This window comes from Herpailurus yagouaroundi, unplaced genomic scaffold, assembly GCF_014898765.1.
Source record: "Herpailurus yagouaroundi ecotype Mexico unplaced genomic scaffold, PumYag 222, whole genome shotgun sequence".
Taxonomy (NCBI): Eukaryota; Metazoa; Chordata; class Mammalia; order Carnivora; family Felidae; genus Herpailurus; species Herpailurus yagouaroundi.
Window position 1 is genome coordinate 19,144,596 of NW_024412453.1, and position 25,683 is coordinate 19,170,278.

Genomic DNA, 25,683 nt, shown 5'->3' on the forward strand with positions numbered 1-25,683 from the left:
GGGGACATCCGAGGCCAGCCCAGAGCCCACACGGTCTTGCTGACCGTCCCTGTGCCCCCACAGGATGCCCAGGAGGGTGGTGCCCGCTGCCTCTCAGGAGCCAGGAAGGTGCCAGGAGGACACGGTCTGCTGGGCCCGGCCCCCTGCCCAATCTGCAGCTGCGCTGACTGGCCCCACGCAGGGCGGCTGTGAGTATGAGCCCACCGCACACAGCCCCCCGGGCTCATTCCACACTCACTCTTCTTGCAAGATCTTGCTGGGGGGGCACCTCCTTTCATCCCTGAGCGCTGGGGTTGGGGAAGAGCAGCGAAGCACAGAGGGCCTCCAGGTGGAGGCCGCAGCTCTGGAAGCCTCCAGGCAGCTCTGCCCCCTGACCCCACAGAGATACCACACAGTAGTCTCCCTTCCCAAGTCCCCAGCGCCAGGGGAGGGCACTCGGGAGGGCTCCATGCCTTCTCGGGGTTGGTTCTCCCCTAGCCCAGCCACACCCGAATGGCCGGGGCAAGACAGCTGCCAGTGCAGGAGGGACAGCCACATGCAACACAGAAGATGCCAGGTCCCCGGACTCAGTGGGACACACCTTTTTAGGACTGGGGTCTCTGGCTCGGGTTCCAAGAGCAGCTCGGCTCGGCAGCAAGATCTAAACGAGGGTGGTCTCCCAGAACAGGCTGGCGGGGAGGCAGGAGGGTGAGAAAGCCCGGCGACGGGGGCGCAGAGTAAACACGGCCCCCAATGGGCAAGGGGCAAGTCCCATCCCTAGGGATGGGACCTTACTTAGGATCTTTGCTGTTGTCATTAAAGGTCTCAAGAGGAGATCGTCTTGGCTTACCGGGACAGATCCTGAATCCAGTGACAACCATCCTTACAAGAGACACACAGGAGAGACCACATGAATACAGAGGCAGAGCCTGCAGGGATGCGGCCACAACCCAAGGGATGCCCGGAGCCCCCAGAGGCAGGAAAGAGCCTCCTCTGGAGCCTCTGGAGAGAGCACGACCCCACGAGGGTCTTCATCTCAAACTCCGGCCTCCAGGACTCTGACGAAACAAGCTCCTGGTGTCCTCAGCTGCCTAGTTCGTGGTAAATAGTTCCAGCAGCCTCAGGACACCAGCACAGCCACCATCCCAGCCGTGATGTGGGCGCAACAGGGCAGCCCCATCGGCCCACGCTTCCTCTAACTGCTCTGGTCAGCCCTGGGGGAACAGCTGCCCCTCAGCCTTGTCGGGACTCACCCTTGACCTTGGGCTACACCTGAGCTACCGAAAGTGAGAAGCAGAAACTTTGATAACTTAGATGGAACGGACCAATCCCTCAAATCCACAAAACGCCAAACTCATCCACGTGTTACTAGATATTCAATAATATGTAACTGATAAAGACATTCGATTTGCAGTTAAAATATAAATGCCCAGGTCCAAGTGGTTTAACTGGTGAATTCTGCCCAACATTTAAAGAAAAAAACACCAATTCGACCCAATCTCTTCTAGAAAGTACAAAACAAGGGAACACTTCCCAGTTCATTTTATCAGGCCAGCATTACCAAACCAAACCCAGGAAAGACAACACAAAAAAACCAAAGACCGACATATCTCACGAACGTAGAAAAGTCCTTAACAACATACCAGCCGATGCACCAGCTGTAGACACGTAAACGCAGAATCACGTGCCGTGACCAAGTGGGGTTCACCGCAGAAATGCAAGAGTAGTTTGAAAATGGAAAATCAAGGCGCCTGGGTGGCTCCGTCGGTTGAGCCTCCAACTTCAGTTAAGCGTCCGACTTCGGCTCAGGTCATGATCTCACGGTTCCTGGGTTCGAGCCCCACGTCGGGCTCTGTGCTGACAGCTCGAAGCCTGGAGCCTGCTTCGGGTTCTGTGTCTCCCTCTCTCTCTCTGCCCCTCCCCACTTGCACTCTGGTCTGTCTGTCTGTCTCTCTCTCTCAAAAGTAAACGTTATCAAAAACAATGGAAAATCAATTAAAAGACTAAAAAAAAAACACACGATCGATAGATGCGGAAAGAATACTAGACAAAATCCAACATGTATTCGTGACCAAAAAAATTTGTTTTACCTCTCAGCAAATTAGCAACAAAGAGGAACCTCCTCGGCCTACTGATGAGCTCTACCCCACCACTGCTGCGGTGCCTCCCAGCAGCTTGGGCACAAGACAAGGACGCCTGTCCCGCCACTGCCCTCCAGAGCCACGCAGGGAGGGAAGGAGAGAGAGAGGAATTACACTGAGTGAAAGAAACCGGACACATGAGGCCACGTACAGACCGGCCGCACTTCACGCGCAGTTTTGGGACAGGTGGGGCCCTTCTGGACAGATGGACAGACCTGAGGGAGCACAAGGAGCTTCCAGGGCAATGGAGGGGGCAGGGGCATGGGTTACTGACGGGCCCTTTTGTCGGAACCCACAAGCCGTGTGCAGTCACACTCTGTTTCACAAACGGAAGCGTAGGGGGCCTCGGCGTGTCTGTGGCCCTCCGTCTCATCAGTACGGAAGCCACGGCCCAGGTCCCTCTAAGCCCCCTGAGGATGCCCACACTGTAGCCCAGCCCCTCACCTTAACTCAATTCCATCTGAAAAGACTCTATCTCCAAACAAGGTCACGTTCAGAGGAACTAGGGACACACCTTCGGGGGGCACCATCCAGCCCGCCCCCAGGAAGGCACTGCCAGCCTCCACACACTCATGCAGCCTGGTGTGCGCCTCCCAGGCCAGTCCCTGGCAACCCCGCTCCCCCTTCGCAGCCTTCGGTGACGGCCCACGTCGGGGGCTCACACACGCCAGAGGGGAAGGGCCTCTGACCCTCACAGATCTCCTGGTGGGCCCCCCTCCTACCCCAAGTTTGGGAACATGCTGGATCCAGTGTCAGCCTGGGTGAGGCCTGCCCCACACTGCCCTCCTGGCAGCTCTCGGCTTGAGGAGCCCCAGAGGGGCGTCCCCACATGAGCATGACTTGTGAGGCCCATCGGCGATGACAGCTAGAGGCAGGAAGGAAGCTGGTGCATGCCTCCCCGGCTTATGGCCGAAAGGACCTGGGCCGGATGCCTCCCCGTGAGTCCCTCCACCAAAACTCTGACGCTTCGAGGTGACTCTGGTCTCTGAGAAGGCGAGAATGGGACCAGACCTTGCCCCTCCCCCACAGGCCTGCCAGGCTCTGGGCGGGGCCTCCCCAGGAACTGGCGCCCAGGCCGCAGGCGTCCCCCTGCGGCTCCCAGCTCCCAGCTGACAACCCTACAGGCTTCGGAGGAGCCGCCTGGGCTCCTCTGCCGGAAGTTACATTACGAATTTCATCTCTTCCTTACAGACCTGTTCAGAGTGCCTGTTTCTGCTCGACTCAGTTTTGGTGGCTTCTGTCTTTCCAGGAATCTATACATCTGATCCGGTGACGGTCAGTATGCGGTTTTCACCACACCCCCTTGTGACCTTCTCTAAGTCGGCGTAAGGCCTGCGGGCAGCTTGGCCTCATTCCTAACTCACAGCAAAGAGGTCAGGAAGTCGTCCTCCACAGCGCCGTGCATCTGTGCTGCACACTCTCTTTCAAGTTCAAGAAATGACGTGCCGTATTCCTAATTTTCTGAGGGTTTTTGTCCTAAACTGGTGTGGAAAATTAAATACTTTCCAGCATCAACTCATAAATAAATAGTACCGACTCTCAGATATAAAACTATATTATTAAATCCCTAATAATGGTGCACATGTTTATAATTGCCTATCTCTAGGATACAAATAATCCAGAAATATAAATAAAATTCATTTTATCAACAACGGTACTCTGATTTTCTGTATTTTTCCCTACTTTTGCTCTACTTGTTCGGCGTGTTGGAGGGGTGTGTTCAAGTCCCCACAGACATCCCCACTCTGTCCTGAAAGTCACCTGTCACGTCCAGGGCCAGGTCATGCAACAAGAGCCGGCTGTTAGCATCTTGTCAGAGACTCTCCGACCACTGGCTCGAACGCCAGGGTGGACACCACAGCGGTGACATCTCCCCTTGGGGCCGTCACTTGAAGAAAGCCAGCAGCACGCTTTAAACCTGCAAGCTCTACACCATCTCCTCAGGCCTTGCTTTCAATATTTATTCATTTCCTTAATTTCTAGTGAGCTTTTTTGTTTGGTTCGGTCTGGGTTTGTTTTCTTGTGTCCTTTTAACTATCAAGGCAAAAGCAACCCGCGCTAGGGTGAGGAGGTCAGGAACCCCAGGGACAGGGGAGGAACTGTATCCGACCCTGACCAAAGCCTACAGACACTTCAGAGAGGGTGGCATGTCCACACGGTCACGGGGCCAGAGCAGCCCTGTTCCTCAGGTTGGAACCACAGGGTTCTGGGTGGGGACAGCCCCGTGTCCTGGGCTTACCTGCATGCTCACGGTGCCTCTCGGCCTCTGACAGTGAAAAAAGACAAAGGGCAAAAACCATGGAAATCACATGGATGTGAGTCTGGAGAGAAGGAACCCACCTGTGTTCTCAGCTCTATTTTCCAACTGTGACCCAAACATCTGCTCCCCTGAAGTCGTCCCCCGTCCCTGGCTGTGAGAGGGGGATGCATGAAGCAGAGACTCTGTAGAGCCCCCTCCAGGGCCGACGGGCCCCTCATAACAAAGGGGACCCATGTCCCTGGGGTCTGTGTCCTGTCCAGACGGCTCCAGAACAGGAAGGTGACCCGGGCCAGCCCAAAAGCCGGTGTGTGGCCACCACTGGGAAGGGGCAGATGCTGGCCCACTTGGGGCGTGCAGGAAGGGCGTGTGAGACCCTGCAGGCATCCTCGGGGCACCAGCCCGTCCTCCACCTGGGGCGTCCTCGGGTGACTGAGTCAAGCTACCACCCCGCTCCCACTCCTGCTGATCACGGCGCCTGCTAGGAGCCCGCACCAGCAACTTCCACCACAGATTACGTCCAAGGCCCACAACAGAGGAACGCCTGCCCTGCCAGGTTCCAGACTCCACTGGCCAGGGCCTGATTGAGCCCGCATGAGCCCCCCACTCAGCCCCCTCCCTCCCCAGCGTGTCCAGCTGCCCGGCGATCCCTCCACATCCGGTCCAAACGCCTGACGCACCAGCCCGCCTCGCCAGTCCCCCACCGTCCTCACAGCCTTCCCCAGCACTTGCCGCGGATCCCACCCCAAAGCATGTCCCCAGCCAGGGCTCCAGCTGCCCCGCCCGGCCGCCCCACCTGCCTCATCCCCGCTCACGGGGCTCTAGGACACGCTGCCCTTCCCGGCGGACCCCTACTCACGCTCCTCTTCTCGGAGAGACGGCCCGACGCCCGGCAGCGTAGAGTCCGCGAGTTTCCGCCGTGGGCCCCCGGCTTCTGCTCAGGAGCCAAGGAGGCGCCATCTGAGCCGACTCCACGCCTCCTGCTGCCAGACCGCCAACGCTGCGCCTGCGCACAGCCTGGAGCAGGCGGCAGCGTGCGCACAGTGCGGCTGCGCGACGGAGGAGACGCGAGGCCAACTGCAAGGCCTGCAGCTGCGCCTGCGCACGGCCTCGAGCAGGCGGCGGCGTGCGGACAGTGCGGCTGCGCAACGGAGGAGACTCGCAGCCAACAGCGGGAGCCTGCAGCTGCGCCTGCGCACAACCTCCAGCAGGCAGCGCCGTGCGGCCGCGAGAGATGCGCTGTCGGTGGCAGTGGCCTGTGGCTGTGCCTGGGCACAGCCGTCTCCCCTCCCCAGGAAGCTCCGCTGCGGCCACCCGCGTTCCCGAGGCCACCCTGCCCGGCACGAGGCCGAGTGGAGAGCGAGCAGAGCCGAGCTGGTCTCCCCGCGAACCCCGTGTGCCTCTCGAGCCGCGGTTGCTCGGCTCGGCCTGTGCAGACTGCAGGCGGAGTCTGCCTCTCGCCCACCCACAAGGGCCCAGGAAGCGCCGGGCGCCGGGTGGCAGAGGAGGCTCGAGTTCTGGCCCCGCTAGGAATAAATGACATAGAATAACTATGCCGTAGTGACATTTCTTGCGGAGCACAATAAATGCGAATTTCCAGATGAAGCGGCTACAGTGGGGGGCGGGACCCTAACCACACCGATTCCACGGGAGAAAAAAGCCTCCAGCGAACCGCAGCCCCCAACAAAAACGGGCCCTAATGACTCCACAGATGAACTCCACCACATGGCTAGGGACCAGATGGTCACAGCTTGCCCAGTTGTTCCGGCGCCCTGAATCGGAGGGGCACACGCTAAACTGTGCCCGCCGGTGGAGCCCCCCGCCAGCGAGTGCTGACCCCAGCCCCCTCCTGGAAGGCCAGCCGGCAGAGCCCCACTGCAACAGGAACTCTGACCCCCAGACCCTACTGGAAGGTGCAATGGGAAGACAGACATGGTGACCACGTGCGGGACTGACGCCCAGATGCCACGGCCGCCTGGTTGCTGGGAAATCCATTTGTGAAAGTCACTCTTGACAGACCCGAAGAGAAAAATCACATGCTTTCCCCCCATAGGTGCACAAAAAGCCTCTGGCAAAATTTAACACCCACTCCTGATAAAAGTACAAACAGTAGGGAAAATAGGAAGTGACAGCCGCTTTCTTAACATAGCAACGTAGCCTTTTCTAAAGTCTCCACCTCACTGAAGCAGACGCTGGTGTCATTAGGGGCAAGATGAGGACTATGCTTGCCTTCACCGCCCGCCAGCCCGGCCCTGGAGGCCTCAGCCGCTGCAGTCAGACACGGGGAACCCGTCAGGGACCCGAGAACAGAGCCCAAAGCCAGCTGTGTCCATTTGCAAAGGCTACACTGATGTACCCGGAAAACACTGGAACAGTAATATGCAGTAAACTTTTCACGATGAAGGGATGTCCCACAAGCTCAGTGTCGGAAACCCGCCAAGGCCGTGCGGCCGCCAAGCACTGGAAATGGGGCGAATGTGGCGGCATCGTGAGCCTTCGGTCTCATTTCATCTCATCTGTACACGCGAGCTTAGCCACATGGGACTCCCGACCGGGCAGCGAGCGTGGCACCAGGCCATCAACAGGGAGGAAACAGACTCAAAGGATAAACGAACTCAGTAAGGCTAAAACGAACACACAAAAACCAAAGGTCCTCATAGCTGCACCAAGTCACCAGTTGGAGGATGGAATGGCAGAGGGACCCCGGCAACGATGGCAAGCAAGAAGGTGAGGTACTCGGAAAGGCCCCCAGGAGAAGTGGGAGTCCTTCCCGAGACAGAGAACTGAAGACCTGTGAATGCAGACTGCAGAATAGAGACCACGTATTGTTGCAGCAACACGAACGGCCGCCCCGGCGGCAGCACAGCCTGGTGTGGGGAACACAGCCCGACATATTCCACTCTGCAGATTCAGGTGTGAGAAGGAGAAAGCAAACGCAGGAACACGTGAACGTTTGGGCGACCTGCCAGAAAAGAACACAGGGACCCGCTGTACCGTTTTTCACAACTTTTCTCGAAAAGTGAGATGAATTCAAAATCAAAACATAATGTACGAACTCCCATGTCCTGGGCCCAGGTGCTGAGCTCAGATCACGCTTGGTCTGTGAGGGTGCCTTCTCCTCGTTCCGGCCTTTGTGATTACATCCTGAAAGTCTCCCGACGGCTTCTCACGCAGCCACGGAGAAGAGCCCAGCAGCTCCGGACACACCGATGCTGTGCAATCCCCACGGCGTCCTGGGGCTGAGGGAGGAGGACAGATGACGCACGGGGCCTCTGCACGCGTACAGCATCCCCGGGATGCCCGGCCTCGCGACCCACCACCACTAGGCTGGAGCTGGTGGCACTGAGCTTGGGAAAAGCCACATTTCTGTGCGTTTCTCTCAAAGCTAATTTTTTTAATATAAATGGTCTTTCAATACTGTCAAACGGAAGAGGGCACAGCTGGGACCTGCACTAGGTTGAACCCTCCCACGAAATGATATGCCTCAGTCCTGACCCCGGGGATCGCAGCACGGGGCCTTACTTGGAAACAGGGCCACTGCAGGCACCATCAGTAAGAGGGAGTCGGTGACCAGCTGGAGTCGGTGAGTCCCATCCCAACAAGAGAGCAACGCCGTGTGCCCCTGGAGGCAGAGAGGGGGTGACGCATCCACCAACCAAGGGACGGCGAGTATGTCTGGCACCACCAGAGGCTGGAAGATGCACAGGGTGCCCCCCCAAAGGCAGCACGGCCCCGCGACACCTCAGTTTAGGGCTTACGGCCTGCAGGCTGAGAGGGATGCCTGCGGTTTGAGCCCTGAGTCTGTGGCTTCGTTAGGGCAGCCCCAGGAAGGTAATAAGACCCTAAGGACAAACAGAAATTCCTGAGTCCACGGTGGGCCCAGCGTCCACGAGCCCTCCATTGGCCAGGGACACCCCCTCCTCCGTCCCTGTCACAGGATGTGGAACGGGTCCCCCCTGCTGTAGCAAGAAACCACCTCTGGCTTGTTCGGCGCAAACACGATTTCCACCGGTCGCCAGGACACACAGGAGGCTCCACGAAGGAAATGCGCAGGAGGCACCAGAAGCTCAGAGGAGCTACAGATGCGGGTCCGCCACCCACAGCACCGGGGACGGGGCGTGTGGTGACCAGAGAGCAGAGGACAGTGACCGGCACGCGTCCCAGTGGCCGCAGTGGCTGCCGGCACAGCGGAGCAGGAGTAGCCGTGTCAGCCCGAGGGTCTCACGGGTGTGCAGGCCGGCGGCCTCGGGGTGGGCATCACGCAGCTGCAGGAGCGGAAGCCGACGCCCAGGCGAACGCCGCTCATTCTGCGGTCCTAGACGTGAACACACGCAGCACCCCAGCCACAAGGGCTCACCAGGCGCCCCACTGCGTCTTCACAGCCGCGACCCGGCTCCAACGGGACAGCCGGCGTCTCAGCCCCCGTCCCGAGGGGATGTGGGTGGACACGACCATACCCAGAGCTGGTGGTGGAACCAGGCTCCCCTCCACCTCCCTGCTGGCCCTGAGCGGAGGCCAGGGCAGACCGCTCTGCCCTTCCCAGAAGGAGCAACCCTAAAGCCACAGAGGGTGGGCACGAGGTCCCCCCGCCCCCGCCCCCGGACTGGCAGTCACACGGGCATCGTGGCAGCAGGGCTCTGAGCAGCACAGGGGGGATCCGCGCTGTGGAGACAGGAGCCACAGGCTCCGACACGGAAAACCCAAACGAGCCTGTGGACGCGGTGGAGCCGAGGCATCAGCGAACTCATGGCTCTGGTGGGAGCGGTGGTAGACGTAGGCACCCACGGAAGCGTGTACTTTCTCAAATCCGCGTCTGCCAGAGGCACCAGGACAGAGGGGACGGGCGGAGGATCTCAACACCGGAGTCCCGGACAACAAGGAAGGACGCCCCCAGGACAGGCTCCCACTGGCCATGGCCCAGGCAGCCGGAGCCTGAAAGTACGAGGAAATCACATAAATGAACGAAGAGAGTTTGATGGGAAGCAGGGCACTGGCAGTTTCCAGGCTACCAGGGGAGAAGGGGCCCGGACGGTTCCTTGCTGACAGAGCAAGGGGGAATCACGCCCTCCCCCATGGCACATGCCAGGCCCACTCCTGCACGCGCACACACACACACACACACGCACACTCACACACACACACACACACGCACACACTGCCTCCTGTAGCGTGGTGACATCAGGCCGACTCAAATCCGGGGACCCACTGGGCAGAGCCTGAGCTCTCCAGAAATAAATGAGGTGCAGCAGCGTCAACCTCTTGGCCCAGAGCCCACTCCATGAACGCCCCAGCTTGCACAGGGTCCACACGTGGCAGCTCGTGGGTGTCACAGAGCTGATCCCCTTCCCCAAAGGACCCTACAGCGTGGATGAACTTTTCTGTTGATTCTGCTTTGGAGTTTTCCTAAGAATTTAGTGACCCTCCCTTGGCACAGAGAATGACCTCAGATTCCAGGAGGGGGTCCTGACCCGGAGGAAAGACTCCCAATGACTTTGCTGCTCCAGGCAAGAGCGTTGACCTCAGACAGGTCTGCGTGGGGAGCATCAGGAGGCGGGCCACCCCGTGCAAGGCGCTGGCGGGGAACTCAGAGCACACAGAGCCGAGAGGGACCAAGGTGGGCACATGGCAGGGGTTCTGGGCTGACGGTGCCACTGTCCCGGGGCACCCCCCACCCTTCCCCCAGCCAAGATGGGCACCTATCATGGTGTTTCCAGGGGCCTCTTCCTACCCCACTGGTTCCGGTGGTGCAGGACAGGACCCCCGAGGCCTGGCCCCTTGTTGTGGCCAGAGGGGTGAAAAAGGTAGCCTGGGTCCGTGAAGGGAGGCCTCCCCAGAGCCCAAGCTCCAGCGCAGGCTGCCCGTGGGCCTGAACGCAAGGCCGTTTGGATTCCAGGGAGCGTGTCTCCATGACCCACATGTGCAGGCCACGCAGGGCTGCTACCCTGAGGGGACGTACCCCAGCCCCATCCTGCCACTTGCTTACCCGAAAGCTGCCTGGTGAGATCCAAATTCACTTCTCTTCTTTGTGTGTATTTTCTCTGGAGCCCGACCCATGGGCTTTTCTGCATTCTCTTTGAGATAAAAATCAAAAACAAATCTTTAAAGGCCATCTCCAAAAACCACAGAATGGCTGGAATTAAATAAACATAAAGCTTGTGGTTTTCCTCTCAGGAACTTCCTGCCTAACTGAAATGCACTGAATCAGCAGCACCTCAGAGCCCAGGCGGAGGCTCCCAGGACCCCGGGCTCAGCCTTGGGGCAGGGGCCACACCCAAAGGTGACCACGTCCCACCCTAGTGAGCCCCGGCCAGCCCTGCTGGCCTAGTGCATCGCAGACGTGGGAGTAGCTTCCCGTTCGAGGCTCCGGGCAAAGACAGCTTATTACGCCCACGGGTGGCAGAGAAGGGCCCACGGACACAGGGCACAGGAAGCACCAGAGTGTTGGGGGCAGAGGCCTGAGTTGGGGCGGCAGGCTGCAGGCTTGAGATTCGAACGGGCTTGGGCACGACCGCCCGCTGCTGCCCAGTCCCTGGCCCTGGTGATCTAGGACACGGGGAACGCCCGCGCTGTGTGGGAGGTGGACAAGGGGTGGTGGGGCCATGGGCGCAGGACTGTCCAGTTCCACAGGAGGCTCCAAACTTCCGCCTCCTCCCACCCGAGAACCTCCCACGTCAGAAAGGAGGCTACTGAGCTGCTGTCACTCGGGGCACGACCAACACAACGTGTGCGCTTTTCTCCTGACATCAGCCGAGTCTGCCACTCTCCGGACACCAGCCGGGGGTCCTGCGACTGAAGTCAATCCCGATACCAACCGCCAACATCAGTGCACACCCTCCGGGCTGAGGGGCCCTCGAGACTCCCCCATGTCAGGTGCCACAGTAATCAGGTCACCCGGAGAGTTTGGGGGTTTCTTATGAAGGATAAGACTCCGGAAAAGGGATGGAAGAGACACACAGGGCAAGGGGTGGGGAAGGGGCTCGGAGCCTCCAGGCCCTGGGGGGGGGAGGGGGCGGGGAGACGCGGGGGGGGGGGGGGGTGGCAGGCACCACCCTCCCGGCACCTCCGTGGGTCCCTTCTCCCCAGGAGCCCAGGGGCTGTTCTGGTGGTTTCATTACAGAAGCGCGATTGATCGCGTCACTGGAGGCTGGGCGTCAATCCCCATCACTTTGCTCCTCCACTGGTCTCTCTGGGAGCAGCCCCCAGGCGTCTCAGCAGCAAGCCAAAGAGCCTCCCCCGCCCCAGGGGCCAGTGCCTGGGGACAAAGATCAAATGTCGACTTTTTATCATCCCACAGGCCTCTTCCGAGGAACATCCTGCAGCTGTCTTGAAAGCCGAGGTCCGGGAACAACTTTTTTGATCCGCAGGCGCAGAGCGGCGGCCCCAACGCAGCCTGTGCGCAGACGCGTGGCTCTGCTCGCGGCCTCCCTGCAGGCGGCTCGTGGAAAGCAGGGCCAGGCGGGGGCAGACGCCTGCATCTCCCGGAGGGGCCCCAGGAGGAGACGCAGGGAACCACGCAGACCCAACCCGCCCCACAGACCGATCCGCGGAGCCGCCCCGCGACCACCCCCGCACACGAGGACCTGTGCCGCAGTGTCCACAGCAGGGCAGAGTCCGCCCACAGAGGAGGGTGGGCAACATGGGGCCCGTCCACAGGATGGAATACCACCCTGCCTCAGACAGGAAGGGGATTCTGACGCGCGCTCCGACACGGACGCACCCGGAGGACGTCGCGCCCGCGGAAAGCCGCCGCGACAGGAACATGCTGTGGTTCCCCTTCTGGGAGGTCCCTGGAGGGGTCCAAGCCACAGACGCGGGGAGTAGGCGGTGGGCACCGGAGCCAGTGCCAACTGACCTGGGGTTTCATTTGGGGACAGCAAAATGTCCTGGGCCCAGAGAGAGGCGATGTCACACGAGCTCGTGAATGCCCTAAACGCCACCGAGTTGCTCCCCTCAACATGGTTATTCTGTGCCAGGTGAACGTGGCCTCGGTAAAGGAGCCCGAGGCCGCCCTGCGAGGCCCGGCGGCCCGTCCCCCAGCAGACAGGGCCCCGGGCGAGCAGGCGGGCAGCGTGCCGCACCCGCCCTCCCTCCCCAGATTCCACCAGGCACCCCCGCTTCCTCACTCCCACCGCCCCGCGGTCTCCCGCCTTTGCCGGGCCCCCCACGGCGCAGCCACTCGACGCCCAGCCCAACGTAACAGACAAAGAAGCCAAGAGGGTGGGCCGGGAGCACCAGCCTCCACGGGCGGAAAGACCGGCCAAAGGGCCCGAGTCCCCCACGCGCCCCGCCCAACGCTCATCCAGGGGTCTGAGAAGGGCACTCTGGCCCCACTTTATGGTAAGATCTCGGCCTTGCAGAGCACATGTACGAAGGCCTCTCTCGGCAGAGGCTTGAACGAACGGTCAGCCTCCGCTCCCTGAGGGAGCAGCAGATCCGGCGGCTCCAGGGCCCGAAGCCTGGGGGCGGCTCCCAGAGGCTCGCTCGCCGGACCCCTGTCGAGGGGCACCGCCGGCCTCCAGCCAGCCACACGGCATTCGGTCCGGAAGCGACACGAGGGTTCCTCCAAGGTCCCGAGGGCGTCCTGAAGGCGGCCCCTCTCCACCCGTGGGCGCGGACCCTACGGGAACGGAGGCAGGTGTCAGACTCGGCCCCGCGTCGCGGCAGCACAACAGCAAAAAGGAGAGGCAACCCGCAGGTCCATCCCCAGACGGACAGACAGATAAAGTACCCCGTCCACACACAGAACGTCGCGGGAAAGAGGCACGGACGTATCCCACAACACCGACCTCGTACGCGGGCCGCTCAGTGGGGAAAGCCAGGGAACAGGCCACACGGCGTGACTCCACTGACGGGACACGTCCGGAGCAGGCAAGCCCGCGGACACCGAGAGCACAGTGGGTGGGGAGTGACCACTACCGGGTACACAGTTTCTTTTGGGGGCAGGTGATGGGAATGTTCCGGAACGAGACAGAGCTGGTGGGTGCACAACACTGTGGATGTGCTAAATGCCGCTGCATTGTTGAGTACTAAGTGGTTAATTTTATGTGCGTTTCACCTTGTTTTTTAAAACAGAAGAAACCGTGAAAAAATCAATTAATTTAGAATCACGGACCGGTGGTGGCAGAGAAAGTTGGAGCGGAGAGAGGCCGGTGTGTCTGACATCCTTCCCGCCGTCACGGCCCGAGGTTCCCACACTCGTTGCACACCCTGCAGGACAGCGTCCTTAGGACATGTGACTGATGCACTCGGGACAGGGGATGGCCCCGTTCCCTGTTGTGACCTCAGGCCTGTTACTTCCCCGCCCCTCCAGGAGCCTCGAGGCCCCCGCTGCCCAGCGTCGGCCGGAATCCAGCTGTGTCCTGAGCAGGACTCACGTGCGTGTGTGCACGTGCTCGTGTGCACTCACGCACCATGCACCGCGTCGCATCCACATCTGCGTGCACAGACACATGCCCATGTTTGCGTGTGATGGCGTGTGCTCACTTGCGTGCGTGTCCGTGCACGTGTGTTCTGAGAAGGCGGCTGTGGCACAGCTCCATCCAAAGAAATACCATATGAGCCACAGACTCAACTATCTTTTTTTAAGATTTTATTAAATAATCTCTAGGGGCGCCTGGATGGCTCAGTCGGTTAGGTGTCCGACTTTGGCTCAGGTCATCATCTCACAGTTCGTGGGTTCGAGCCCTGCGTCAGGCTCCGTGCTGACAGCTCAGGGCCTGGAACCTGCCTTGGATTCTGTGTCTCCCCCTCTCTCTGCCCCTTCCCCTGCTCACACTCTGTCTCCCTCTGTCTCAAAAATAAATAAAAACATTAAAAAAAATTTTTTTTAATAATAATCTCTACACCCAGCGTGGGGCTGGAACTCACAACCCCGAGATCAAAAGCCGCACGATCCTCCAACAGAGCCAGCCGAGCACCCCTCAGCTGTTAAGTTTTCCAGGAGCTGCCCATATCGTAAAAGGAAAAGGAAACACAGAGTTAATGTGAATGATACACCTAACTGGATCGGTCTAAAACACTACCACCCGGCCAAGTAACGCATATAGCGCGTTATTCACCTGCCGTCTCGCGATCTGTGCCAAGTCTCCCCGTCGGGTGGGTCTCCGCCCCGAAGCCCCTCGCTGTGGGCCAGCCACACTTCCGGGGCACAGAGGCCACGGTGTCCAGCGGCACGTGGCGGGCACCCCGGCTCCTCCTCGCTACAGCCGGCACCAATGGCGAGTCAGAAACGACCGACCAGCGGCGCCTGGGTGGCTCAGTCGGTTCGGTGTCCGACTTTGGCTCAGGTCATGATCTCACAGTTCGTGGGTTCGAGCCCCGCGTTGGGCTCAGGGCTGACAGCTCGGGGCCTGGAGCCTGCCTTGGATTCTGTGTCTCCCCCTCTCTCTGCCCCTCCCCTGCTCACACTCTGTCTCTCTCTCAAAGATTAAAAAAAAATCTTTTTTAAAGAAGGAAACGACTGACAAAATCGCACACGGCCACCGCTGGCCCAGGGGGCACCAGCACAGCCATGGGAATGGCCGCCGTGACCCGACGGTGGCTCTGAGGTCCGGTCCCAAGCCCGAGGGGCAGCAGGCAGATCACACCTCCCTTGCCGAGTCCCTTGGTCCAGGCCCCTGAATCCACAGTCCCAAAAATGTTCCAAGGGATTTGGGTAATGTCGTCATGAGATGGCATCACCAAACCAACAAAACTGTCCATTAAGCTGCTTTCAGCTGCCCGGGGTGCCCCTGCGGGACAGCGCGGGAACTCAGGGCAGGACTGGAAGGAAGGAAGACCCTCTCAGGCCGTGTCTGTGCGTCTGTGTGTCTGCCATGTCCACACTGGCGGCCCAGAAAAAGGCCTGGAGAGACCCGTGAGGCTCTCGTCGCTGGGAACGCCGGGTCCTGGATGACCGGCCCTTCGGACCGTGGCGTGCCCCTGAGCGTGGGCTGCCTGCACGCACAAGGGGAACGTTCTGGTCAGGGTGCGGGAGCAGGTACACGGCTGCACGGCGGGCACGCAGCTCTGCCGGGGCGGCTCCTCCCACACGGTTGATTTCAGACCCAGGACGTGGGGGCTGAGGCTGTTCGAATCCGCTCGAGGTCTCCGCTAAATTCCACAGGGTTCGACCTCAAGAAAACAACGCCCACGTGAATGGCACCCACGCCCGGCTCCAGCACCCTCTGCAACCGGCGACCGCCTCACAGTCTGTCCCTGGAGGTGTGCCACCCATGCGCTCTCAGCTCCTCTGGACAGATGGAACCCGAGTGTTTCCTTTCCTGCACTGGGAAAACACAACGGCTCTTCTTGAAATCCACTGTCGGCGCACGGTAACAGAAGACAGCAGACCGTCAGAACCCGGCTTTGCTACAAAGTGGCTGGCTGGGAGGCAAACCCGATTCTATGTAGGTGGATGAGACGGCAGGTTAGCTTGGCCAAGAACGAGAACTTGGAGAGAAGAGACAAGACGTGAGGAATCAGGTGAATTTCTTTTGTGAGGCAGAGTATTCTCTCCGTTTCCAGCTATAAATTCTAACAAGCTTCCTGAAAAGAAAACAGAAACCACACGCGCACACACCCCCCCCAATGCAGAGCCCAAGGCCCAAAGCTGTTCCAGAACAGAAGAAAATTAGAGCAACAGCGAAATCACACTGGAAATTAAAGCAGGGAGGCTCAAGGAAGCGACCGTACCCGCTCGGTTCCTTCCTGCCAGGAACCGAGAGAGAAAAGTAAAGCTTTCAGAAAAGAACAGGGGCAAGGGGTGTGTGGTGGGGAGCCGAGAGGCATCTAATTTTATCTGGCTTCTTTCCAACAGCAAAATCTAATCCATCATTCTCCCCGGGTGGAAGCTCTTAATGAAAATGTAGAGACCGAACTTGGAGTTCTCCGGGGATCCTGCTGGGAAGGGCCCCAGCAGCCCCGCATCCTGCCCGGAGAACTGCCTCGTGTGAAGCCTTCAGACTGTCCTGCGGCTCCCTGAACACCCTGTCACTGAACACGAGGCCAAGACGTGCTTGTGTTTATGCCCCCGAGCCTCCTCCTGGCCTGGGGGGCGGGGGGGGTCTCCTCCGAGACGCCAGCTGGCAGCTCTTGGCCCCGGAGACCTTGCGGAGAAAGGCCGGTCCTGGGCTCCGCCTCCACAGCCACCCTCTCCCCTCCCCTGCGTGGACAGGGCACGTGTGCCCAGCCATCTGTCCGTCTAGAGACACTCATGTCGTCTGAAGCTTTGGCTGCTGTGAATAGACCTGCTACGAGCCTGGGCGTACGGCGATCCGTTCAGACCCCTGCTCTCGGTGGCCTTGGACGTGCACCCGGGAGCGGGATCGCGGGCCATACGGTGACTCCACGTTCCACGTGCTGAGGAACCACCACGCCGTTTTCCACAGCGGCCGCGCCGTTTCCCGTCCCGCCAGAACTCGTTATTTCGCGTTTTCTTGTCATCACCACAGTGGGTGTGAAACGGTACCTCGGGGTGGCTGTGACCCACGTTCTGCGAGGAGTTTTTTTCGGGGGCCCGCTGGCCGTCTGTGTCTCTCCTTTCGGAAAATGTCCGTTAAGCCCTTTGTGTGTTTTTTAAAGTGGGCCTTTTGCTTCCGCTGGTCTTTCTCGAGCCCCCGAACGTAGGAGGCTCTGGGCGTCCCACGGTCTGGGCGCAGGGGGGTCCCCGGTGCTCGGTGGGGAGGCTCGCAGGGCCGCCGGCACAGCCCACCCTGCAGGACGATGGGCCAGACATGGCGCAGCAGGCTCGCTCGCTGCTTGGAAACAGCAGGAGGGGCCGGCTCAGCTTTTTGCCTCTCTCCTGGGTGATCCCTAGTTAAGGATCTTGGATCAAGGGACATTATCATCCAGTAGATCTGGATGAAAGGGGTCCCGGCTAGCACGGAGCGTAAGCAGTGACCCAGAGGCCAGGCGGACGGCTTGAGCCAGTCCAAACCATCCAAACGAAAGCCCGTGGCAACCAGAAATTCTGGAAAAGGCCTTCGGAACCAGACGCTGCCTGCATTCAGAGGGAAAAACGGTTACCGCTTGAAAGAGACAACATGTAAGCGATACCAGATGTCACCATTGTGCTTAAAATAGTGACAAGTCCCGAACGCAAAAGACGCCTTCTCCCGCTTCAAGGTCGTGCCACCAGCCCTGCCGCTCCCGGCGCTGTGGGCTCCGTGTTGTTTTCTGCCTGCGACAAACAGACGATTGGGATTCATTGCCACAAAAGCCGGGCCCACGTAACTCTCAAGAGACATGCTCTCAGCACACGAGGCGCTAAGAGCCGTGTTACAGCACTCTGCATTTTAAATTTCTGACGTTCCAAAGTGTCTCTCCCTGAAACACCGCATGATTTAAAAGGAGCTACCCAAAATAGAGAAACCATGCTTCTCTGTCCCTACGTGGAAATATGGGTGCGACAGCTCACACGCGCAAGCTAGCAGTGAAGCCCGTGATGGTAAACACCCCCGGCCGCGTGAGCACAGCCCCGTCCGGGCCGGGGTTCCGAGGGCCGCTCGACACAGTGCCGCCCCGTCCCGGTTGTCCTGATGCCGGAAGCGCGCTGGAGCCGGCTGAGCCCCTGGCGTCCCCCCGGCCCAGGCAGTGAAGGGCTCCCAGTTCTCTCCGAGCACCACGGAGAGGACGCACGCGGGGTGCGGTGGGGCCGTGTGGCCAATCCCCCTTTCGTTTCTCACGTGGGACATTTTGAACCCGATTGAAACAAAACACCGGGGAAAACTAAACATTTTTTGGAACTTTCCAATATCCACTAGCCACCCGAGACTGCGATGAGCCGCCCACCCTGGAGAGGCGCGTATCCTGGCCTGCTCCGGGGGGCCCCCGCCTGCCTCCAACCGGGCCTTCTTCTCCCACTCACCTTCACAACGTGACAATGTCTGCCAAGGACATGATGAGCGATCTTGACCTATCCACTCATTCTGCTGAGTTTTGTGAGCGTGATGTCACACATGGGGGAAAGAAAGGCAGATGGAGGGTGTGGGGGTCCTCGGTCCCAGCACCCATCCCCCACCCCCCTTTCCACCCGCATTCCCTCGCCCCACCCCCACGACTGGCCAAGCTGGGGAGCCTCTGTCAAGAAGGCTGCAGGAGCCCCTCTGATGTTATGTGCGTGGGGCCTGTGAATTAAACTGACAAACAACGGATTAACAAAAGAAAATAGTTTAGTCATGCGCCCATGGGGGCCGAGACAAACAGTTGGTTCAGTAGTTTCAATTAGAAGTTTATATATCGAACTTGGTAGGGGAGAGGGGGAGGGGAGAAAGATCCTTCTTAAAGTTGGAACAAACAGACTTCTTTAGGAAAGACAAATGTGTTTCAGGAGAATAAGTGAGATGTAAGGAAGTTTGTGATACCACTTGTCTCTACAGGTGTAAGTGGCCTCTTAGGCCCTTTCAGGGCCATAAAACCCCCGGAGAAGAGACTTGGGATAGGTTCATCCGTGGGATCCCCTTTGGGAGTAGACCTGCCCTAAAGAACGACTTGGTGGCAGCCTGACTTCCCAGAAGTTGCTTCTGGTAGTCAGATAGGGGAGGCTCCGACAAGGATTTTTTTCTGCGTCTGAGTCTCAATTATCTTCAGCTCAAAATAACCCTCAGGCCAAGGTGGCGTGTTTTGGAGTGCCATCTCCCGCTCCCTTCAAGGCCTCTAACCATGGCGCATTCGCCCCATCACCCAGCTATAACCAGTCCTCCTGGGCCAACGGGAGTCACTGCTGTGTGGACTCTGTCTGTTCTTTCCTCTAAGACCGGGCCACGGCAGATCTTTTAAGAGCCACTCGATCTCCCGAGTGAGGATGTTTAGAACACCCAATGCAGAACGAGCCAGGAGAAGAGTGTGGCCCCCACGGCAGCCCTGAGCCCACTGTGGAGCAGAGGAGAGGGACCACGTCGGGTCCTCGCTCCAGGAAGCCAGTGACAGAGCTTAGGAAGGAGAGGGGGCCGGATATGCCACAGCCTCCCGTGTTCCGCCAGCCAGGCCAGGGCCTCACGGTCCGGGCCGCCCTGAGTCAGGAGAGGTCACAAAAACATCCTCTGACGGAAACCATTCAGCTAATCGCTTCCTGGAGCCCTGGTGATACGGACGGTACTGAGCGGCTTAGATAAGCACTGTGCTCGTGTCCGCTGCCCTTCTCCTCTACGCCCAGCACCCCGCCGCCCCACGGTCGACTCTTTCAGCCAAACCACGGTTGTGTTCAGGGCGCCTGATCGATTGCTGTGACAGTAACACAAGTTGAAGCGCCTGCCCCGACACATCAGCGTTTCTTCCAGTTGGAACAAGAAGAATACATTCTCCTCAAGTGGTCGGAAAGAAGAGAGCTAGAACGGGTCCTCTGGGCTTAAGAGGTGGGGGTCAGAATCCTCAGGCTGGGTCCTGGCCGTTAGCAGTAGCTCCCAGACAGGGTGCAGCCAAGGCTGTGAGGCCCATCATCACCACCAGCATCGCTGTCGTCACCAACATCACCACTCGCGTCGTCTCAGGCTGACGCTTCCGTGGCACTAACCATCAACCTATGGTTAAGCTACCTGTCTGTTAGCGTATCTCATCTTGGCACGCTCGGGAGTGGAGATCATTAACCCTAGTTCACAAATGAGGCAACCGGGGCATCCAGAAACTAAAGCCATACGCCTAGGAAAGGACACCACCACAGCGCGGACCCGGCAGTCTTTCTCCACAATAAACACCAGACCTGTCCCCGAGACACCAGAACATTTGCGAGCCTACCTCCCAGGGCCCGGAAGGCTCACGGGTGCCTGGTTAGCAGGGAGCCGTCCTGCTTCTCTTTTCCTTACTTCTCTGTTTTTGACACAGACAACTCTGAGCTCTTCGGCAGTAAAATGGGGTGGCCCGGGTCACGTACAGCAAAAGCTCCGCCAGCCCCCACTGGGGAAGAAGGAAGGGGGGAAGCTCTGGCTATTCACCCACAGCTAAAGCAGTCCACGTGAGTCCAACTCAGCATGTGGTTTGCTTTTCTGAAGACAAACCACAAAAGTTCAATTCCTGGGGAGCAGAGTTGGTTCTGTCTCTGCTTTAAATGCTAGACGATGTCACAACTCGGGGGCTCCAGGCTGAGAGGAGCAGACAGGCCGAGGGTCTGGAAGAAGCTACGGGTGAAGGGCCAAGAAACGCTCTCACCAGAAGCGGCTAGAACCAGCAGTCACATCTTGCCGGCTCCACGCACGGCTGCCTCAGTCACGGGTCCTGCAGAGAGGTGTGTAAAGCTGTCGTCCGTCCATCAGCCTGTGTCCAGAAGCTCGCTGAGAACATCAAAAGCCAAGAGCCTAGATTGTTACTCAGCTGAAGGCGCATCGGGGGTGACTGGAGCCAGACGTACTTTTTTAAAGCAGGAAGCAACCTTCACCACAAAGCAGGTGTCACCAGAGCAGCGATGTGTCAGATCCAGACGGCCATGGGGCTCCAGGCGGCTCCCCCACCAAAGCACTGGGAGGGTGAAGGGGACGTCCCAGAATGGGTTCTGGTCTTCCGGCGCCTTCCCCCCTACCCAGTCCAGCCTGACCCTTCCAGGCTCCTATGCACGCCACTGCGTCCGGCTGTGCGCACACCCACGTGACTTTCCACCCCCACCGGCTCCCCGTGGAGCTCAGCTCTCAGCAGAAGCAGGTCACCCACAAGCAGCCTGGGCCGGGAGCAGGGCTGCCTTTCCCGGCCCGAGCCGCCCTCCACATACTGGCTGCACCAGCAGAATCGGGGGCCTCAAAGTCTCACCTGGGCGCTGAGGGGCAACACAGGTAAAAGCAGCACCTCGAAGCCCTAAGAAACTCCCATCGCCACAGTGAAGCCCCCAGAAAAAACAAAAGGAGATGGTGGGAGACGCCGTCCTGAACACACGCCCCTCCCTTAGCCGACCTGAGGAGCACGCCCGACAGGGAGCCGGCAGGCTGGCCAGGGTGCCTGCGGGATCCCTGCAGACCCACGGGCTGAAGCTGGAAGACGCATGCTCCCTGGGCAGAGCCCGGCCGCCAGCGACCGAACAGCCCCTGGCCAAAGCGGACCCTCTGCTCCCCCCTGAGGCCCCCAGCTAGAAGGAGCCGCACAGCTCCCTGCCAAGTGCTCCCTGCCAGGTGCTCTCACCAGGTGCTCCCACCGGCTGCTCTCACCAGGTGTTCAAGAACGTCGGGCCCCCATTTCCCTTGGCTCTGTTTTCTGGCCGCTTCTGGGACACCACGGGCTCCCCCAGCCAAGGGCTGCTATCCCTTCACACGCTCGGCCCCTCCTCCCTCTCCCTCTCCACTCTGTTCCCCAGTCCCCAGGCCCTCTCCGTCTCAAGGGAGGGAAATGGGACCTACAGAAAGGTCATGGTGCGAGAAGCAGTTGCCATGTCCCCACCTACCCATGAGGAAAAAAACATCTAACAAACCCCAAGGGAGAAGCATCCAAAAAAATTCCTGACCGACACACCTCAGATGGTCAAGGCCATCAAAACTAAGAAAAGTCTGAGACACTATCACTTTTGTCCCAGCTCAGAGGAGCCCAAGGGGACAGGATGATCAAACGCCATTGGGTCCCAGGACAGAGGATACCAGGTAACAGCTCAGGACGTGTGCTTAGAGTGCCAGCCTCAGTCTGCAACACTGTGCCAGGGACAGCTCAGTAACTGTGACAGGCACACCACACTGATGCGAGAGGTCATCAGCAGGACATTCTGCACGGGCCGACGAGCACAGGGGAGCTCTGCCCTTTCTGCTCTGTTTTCTTGGAAACCTAAAACTTCTCTAAAAAAGGAAGTCTGGGGGCGCTCGAGGGGCTCAGTCGGTTAAGTGCCGGACTCTTGATTTCAGCCCAGGTCATGACCTCACGGTTCATGAGATCGAGCCCCGCATCGGGCTCCACACTGAACACAGAACCTGCCTAGGATTCTCTCTCTCTGCCCCGCCCCAGCTCGTGCATGTGCGCATGCTGCCCCCTCCAAAGGAAGAGAAAAAAAAAAGGGAAGTCTATTTTTAAAAACTAGCAAGACTCCCAGAACCACACCAGCTCAGTCTTTCCACAGACCCCCCGAAACGAACAAGGCCCTTGCCCTTCGCGACTGATCTGCAAAGTCCCTGACACAGACATATGCATGGTCCCCCCACTAAGTCTCTGCAGTACTTGGGGGCCACTCCCACAAGAGCCCCACTCACTTGCCATCCTTCTCGGGGTTTCTTGAGACGGTGACTTCTGGGAATCTCAAATAATCCGGGCCTCGGCAGGAGTGAAAGGGGCAGCTCCTTAATGTACAGAGTAACCTTGATTACAAATCAGACTGCTGCAAGTTCATTTCTCCCCATAAAAGCATATTAAATATTTTACATCTGGTCCTCCTGCTCTTTGACAAAAAAAATAAATAAAAGGAAATAAAATAAATAAATAAATAAATAAAATGAAAATGCAGCAAATCAATGCAGACAGAATACCAAAAAGGACACGAGGCAGCTGACAGCTGTGTCTGCTTCTCAGGGTAGTTGCAGGGCTGTGGGGACTGCTAAGAACTTGCCTGGTTGTTTTTTTTTTTTTAATGTTTATTTATTCTTGAGAGAAACAGCATGAGTGAGGGAAGGGCAGAGAGACAGGGGGACAGAGGATCCCAAGCGGGATCTGTGCTGCCTGCAGAGAGCCCTGTGTGGGGCTCTGCGGGGCTCAAACTCACGAACAGCCAGGTCATGAGCTGAGCCAAAGTCAGATGTCTCACTGAGCCACCGAGCGCCCCAAGAACGGCCTTTCACACCCGTTCTCTTGAAAGGGCCCAGCAGCGTGCTCCAGAGGCTACCCGATGGTGATGTTGGTAGGGACGAGGGCAAAAGGAGAGTGGAGAGCACAGCTCTGCCTTCAAGGGATCGGCCTAAATGTAAAACATACCTGTAAATTTGTTTGGGTACAATACTGCTTTTTCTTAAAAAGGAGTGCTCATGTGTAGTGGGTTTTATTATTGGGGCTTTTTTTTAAGTTTATTTATTTATTTACAGATAGAGGGGGAGAATACCAGGCAGGCTCCGCACCGTCAGTGCAGAGCCCGATGTGAGACTCAAATTTAGGAACCTTGAGACCATGACCTGAGCTGAAGTCGGACACTTAACCAACTGAGCCGCCCAGGCGCTCCTATCATTGTTTGTTTTAAGTAAAAAAAAAAGTATGCGCAACAAATTTGTTTCCACTTCTAACACAGTATATGCCCCTCCCTATACAGCACCACATGACAGAAGTTCAACAACGGTGAAGATAGTTAAGGGGCCCTGAGACTGGGAACCAGGGATGGCACTCACGCGCACCTGCGGCGCCACCTAGCGGCGAGGACCGGACAGGGGCGCGCACAGGGCCCAGCCTGCTGACGGATGATGCGGCCGCCTGGTGCCTTATTCCATCCGCCGCGGAGAGTCACCGGGCTTCTGTTTTCCAAGATAAATGGATGTCATGGAAAGATCCTGACTAGTGCCTTTTTGGGGTGCTGTTAGATGTATAATCAAATTCTGTCCTGACAAGGTCTTCCCCCCAACGTCCAGCCCCGCGGAACCTTGGCCCAAGGTTCTACTGGGGGTCCTCCGGGTTCCGCAGAGTGTGCTGCCGCTGGTTTGTTTGCAACCGGCTAGACAAGGTTCCCACCTGCACACCCCACACCCCACGCAGGCCCGGGTCCAGAGGACTCGGGGAGGCAAGGAGGGAACGCACGAGCACACGGCCAACAGGAAGGGATGAGAAGTAGTCTTAAGGCCGGAACTCAGAGGCCCAGCAGGATAGGGCAGTGGTAGGGCCACCCTGAGCAACCGACCCCGTAGCGACCCAGTAGCACAAATGTGGCACAGACAGCGGTGGGGCCAGAACAGACGTGGGACACCAGGCTTCGCGGGAATGCCAGACGTCACAGCTCTCTTCCCGTGCCTCAACTAGGCTGCGGTCTGTCTCCAGGCCACCCCTCCCCACTCGCCTACAAACCTGCCATCACGCCTTCCATCATCAGGGTCCAGAGCCACGACGCCACTGGGGACATAGCCTGAAGTCCTTGGACCGAGTCCCACTGGAAGACCACCTGTGCCTACTGTCACCCATCTTTCCAGCCTGGGACTTTTGTACACCTAAGCCCCTGATGTCAAGCTCTAACAGACCTTCCGAAGATTCCTTTTGAACAGTAAGTACGTAGCCTGCTCAGATGTATACAACACTCCTTTAGCCTGGAAGAGCTTCCGCTGCTTTGCAAAGGGACAATATGGGGTGGGGAGGGCTGAGGGTGGTGACCCAGGGCAAGGAACCTAGGGGGAGACGCTGGTGAGGAGTCCTGGGGGGGAGACCTGAGGAGATGCTGAAGGGAGACATGGGGGGGGCGGCTGAAAACGGGGCCGCTGGAGAGGACACCTGGGGCGGGGGGGCACCCGAGTGGGGACACGCCGAGGGGGCACCTGGGGGGATCCTGAGTGATGAGATGCTGGAGAGGAGACCGGAGGCGGGCGAGGGAGGGACCTGAATGGGGAGATGCTGGAGAAGAGACGGGAGGAGACCTGAGGGGAGTCCTCGCCAGGCGCCGTCTTCTGTCTCTAACAACGCCCCGGTTTACACGGGGTTCCACAGCCCAACTCGTTCATCCACTGGCCGAGTTAGGGTTAACACAGGCCTGGAAAACCCTTCCGGCCGAGGAATTCCACGTTGGAAACGCGGCTCCAGGGAAAAAAATCCGAAAGTCGGACCCCTGACACCTCGCCCGGCCTCGGCTCCAGGCCGCCGCCGTCGCCGCCAGGCTCCAGGTTGTTTGCGTCTTGCGTGCCGTAGCTCTAGACTCCTCCCCCACGCTCCGGTGACCCGCCCCTTCCGGCACCTAACAGGAAGCGACCTCCCAAGGCGGAAGTACCCGGGCGGGTGGAAAGTTGGCGCCCGGTGGGTTTGGTTCGGTGGGGCGGGAGGCTACAGGGAAGTCGGGCCCGTGCCAGGCGGTCCCCCGAGAGCCTGGAGGGCGCACCCGCACGGCGAGGATGGGGCCCGGCCAGCCTTCCGGGGCAGATCCTGGGTGGCCGCGGGGACACAGACCGAGACCCCCATTCTGGGCAGCCGGGGCCGCTCAGCGAAGCCTCCGCAGCGAAGGCAGGACCACAGACATATGGCGTCCCCTTCCGCCTCCAGCTTTCGTCCCTTCTCTTCGTCCCAAAAGAGCAGGGTTTTGTACGGCCTCTGAGCGAAGAATTGTTTTTATGTTTGTAGAGGTTTGGATGAGCAGCCGCCTCGGGCCTGGGGAAAGTGCTCAGGGCACATCTGTTTGCCCTCAGGTTCTGTGCCTGGAGGATCGGAGGCGGGGAAGCGGTGAGGGGCTGAGGACGCTGTGCTCCTAACAAGTGCTCC

At 59.0% G+C, this 25,683-nt stretch overlaps 2 long non-coding RNA genes across 3 annotated transcripts; both read right to left on the bottom strand.

The window, feature by feature from the left end:
* Positions 1–5,470: 5,470 nt before the first annotated feature.
* LOC121019753 (uncharacterized) lies at positions 5,471–10,731 on the bottom strand. Its single transcript, XR_005785767.1, has 4 exons — positions 10,361–10,731; positions 7,900–9,309; positions 7,434–7,616; positions 5,471–7,339 (listed from the first exon to the last, which is right to left on the bottom strand). It is a non-coding gene; the product is annotated as an uncharacterized LOC121019753 (long non-coding RNA).
* Positions 10,732–14,743: 4,012 nt separating this feature from the next.
* LOC121019757 (uncharacterized) lies at positions 14,744–25,195 on the bottom strand. 2 transcript variants are annotated; one of them, XR_005785770.1, is made up of 5 exons: positions 24,852–25,195; positions 23,631–23,747; positions 22,506–22,592; positions 18,224–18,287; positions 14,744–17,536 (listed from the first exon to the last, which is right to left on the bottom strand). It is a non-coding gene; the product is annotated as an uncharacterized LOC121019757 (long non-coding RNA). The 2 variants fall into 2 exon arrangements; XR_005785769.1 differs by having other exon boundaries at positions 14,744–18,287.
* Positions 25,196–25,683: the final 488 nt, after the last annotated feature.